We start from the raw sequence: 2,953 nt of genomic DNA, 5'->3' as shown, positions 1-2,953 counted from the left end.
CGTCTTTTCTTCACTCATCAATAAATTATTCAATTGTTCTGAAATTTTAATCATTTACTATTCTGTACATTGTCTTCCTATCCACCAATTTTCGCTTTAATCAGACAACTCCTTCTTGGAGCGTCGATTTTTTTGTCATAGAGAGTAGAAATGAAAACATTATTCAATCAACAAAACATTTTTGATGTCGATTCATTGTTGTGGTTTCGAAATTTTTTTTCTAAATATTTATTATTGTTATCTGCATTTATTTCTAAAATATGATGTTTTAAAAGCTAAATTTTATTATTATAAATTTTTTTCTAAGAATGCAAAGGAAGCCACTATGGCATAGTGGCTTCTGAGTAAAGCACTGAGTTTCTCTGTGAAAAGCTGGTGGTTTCCCCGGTAGCAGCTTGAACCTTACCCAGCTTTAGATTTACTGATATCAGCTAGTCTAGAAAGTAAAAGTAGCCATAATGTTGATCACAATTATGTCTTTGGACATTAAATTATAAACCCTTAATCTCTTTGACCTCTAGGCACACAACTGACTACTGTGGGAGAGTTTAATTTCATGCATCAATAATAGAACATCAGTAAAAGGGGAACATTATTTGGTTGAAGTTTCAGATCCCACGTGGTATTAAAGTAGTTAAACGGAAAATAATTTTGCATGGTTTTTCAATTTTTTGATGTCTTAGACATGTTCTGGCGTTTATAGATTTTGTTCAAATTTTATAAAGAACAGAGTATGCATGAGGGCGTAGTTGTACTGTGTTAAAAAATGACTGATGGTTTAAAAAAATTAATCCTTAAATAAAATTTAATACTTAAATTAATCATTAAAAAAGACAGGAGATACATTATAAAAACTGTGGTTTTATTTCTTTCTGGATTCGGTGTTGGACAAATCAAAAAATTCGGGTTAAAAAAAAAACTTGATTTCAAGTCAACGCAAAATCGAATAGTCATAAACACTTCTAGTGGTATGGTTAAATACCAATTATGCAGAATGTATAGTCCCATCTCAAGTGCAGTCACACCACTCGTGCATTATTTAATTTGAATTTAGTCAGTAATTTGTTTGCAATCGATCACGAGATGGAATGAGTTAACTGTCTTGCATGTTGTCAGACATCTGCAAAAACAAAAGTTTTCCATTACAAAATGTATAAATATTTTTGGCTGTGTAATAAGTGTAATTATAATTTGATTTTTAAACAGCTGTCGTTTGTATTAAATAATTTTATAATATTTAATTTCTGTCCGATCATTTTCTGTTAAGCTGTATTCGAATTCATCTTAATATTCTCTGTGTGCTACGTGATATTAAAACTAATTTCATTTTTCGAAATAGTGTGTGCATGCATCCTAAGCTAATTGTTATGACTTTTAATTCCATATCTTTACTGAATACTATGCGTATTATGTCATATTGTTATGATGAACTTACTGATAGTGTTACTGATTACCACAAATGGAAGCAACTCATTTTCCCAAACGAACTATAAATGAACATTCTTTGGTGTTCCCTGACATTTAAGAGCTGTCCTTGATTTTTGATTACGCCAAGAATCATCACTTGTGTGCCATTTTCCTTGTGTTTTGCTACACCACTTTTGGTTTAAAATAATTGTCAAAATTTTTAATGTTATGATAATCTTCAATTGTTAACTTTGTAAAATGTACGGTTTACTGTTTTCTGCTTAGAGATGCAGTTATTTATTCTCATTACGTTTCAAATTAAGTTTATAAGCTTGTCAACAGACGACGCAGTTCACAGCAGTTAAAATAGTATGTTCTGCTGAAATTCAGCTTATTTCTATTGCAATATTTGTCTGTTAATTTCGTCATCGGGTAACACCCTGTTGTTGCTGCAATATTTATTTTGAAAACAATGTTTTACATTTTGTCTTAGATGTTAGTATCATAATTAGAAGCATTCTTTTTAAATAATTTTGAAATTTATTGAGCATAAAATTTCAGGATTTCTAAGAAAAACGTTAAAAAAAACGCAAATCCCCCCACGCTCTCTTTGTTTTTTAAAATCATCCTTCATTGCTGGCACTGAATTTAGCATTATATGAAGTTAATGTTTGTGAAAAATTTTCTATCAAGGTAAATCTATCTCGATATACTCGTAATTATGGCATTAACTTAATCTTTTTTAATTTAATGCTAAAGACAAAGTAACTAAATTTTAATTTTAAATAGTTTATTTAAGAAAGAATATTTAATCTGTTTCGCCTTGAAAAGATGATTTTGTGATATTTCTTGGTTGACTAACGAGATAAAATTTAAACTGTTGAATGCTACAAAAATGATTCAATTAATGAATTTAAATATTGATTTTGTAGAAACTGAATCCGTCTGAAAACATATATAATGTCTGCGAGTGAAATTCTAACAAATATGCTAATTAATAATGAAAACTATTTCGAAGATTAATGAGTAGAAAATCTGTGCAAAAAATCAAATATTTAAGCTTACTGTATCAGTTCGAAGTAAAAAACAGGAAGAAACTGTTTACCTTTGAACTGCTTGCAGAATATTAATTGTTTACATTGAAAACTTCACGTATAAAAATATCTATATTTTATTGAATAATTTTATAACATTTTATTTCTTTCCGATTATTATGAAATATAACAATTCTATTCAATTTTGTTTCATCAAAATAACAATACGAAGAGACATTTATTTATCTTTACAGCAACGCGTAACTTTTGCGCAAGACTCGGGATTTCGGAATTTTCGTTCGAAATTTTTCAGGCTCCGAGAACTTAAAAATTTAAATGAAGTTGAGTCCTAATTCATGAATTAGCGTAAAAATAACATAGCTATATTGAACTTCATTTAGCGCAATCGCAAATTCTTCGATAATATACATATTTTAATACTGATTAAATACATATTTAAATTACTGATATACATATTTATACTGATTTGTTCATCTCCTAACCATTATAGT

Source organism: Parasteatoda tepidariorum, chromosome 7 (assembly GCF_043381705.1).
Source record: "Parasteatoda tepidariorum isolate YZ-2023 chromosome 7, CAS_Ptep_4.0, whole genome shotgun sequence".
NCBI classification, from domain to species: domain Eukaryota; kingdom Metazoa; phylum Arthropoda; class Arachnida; order Araneae; family Theridiidae; genus Parasteatoda; species Parasteatoda tepidariorum.
The sequence above is the reverse complement of the archived record's forward strand: the minus strand, read 5'-3'. Positions refer to the sequence as shown.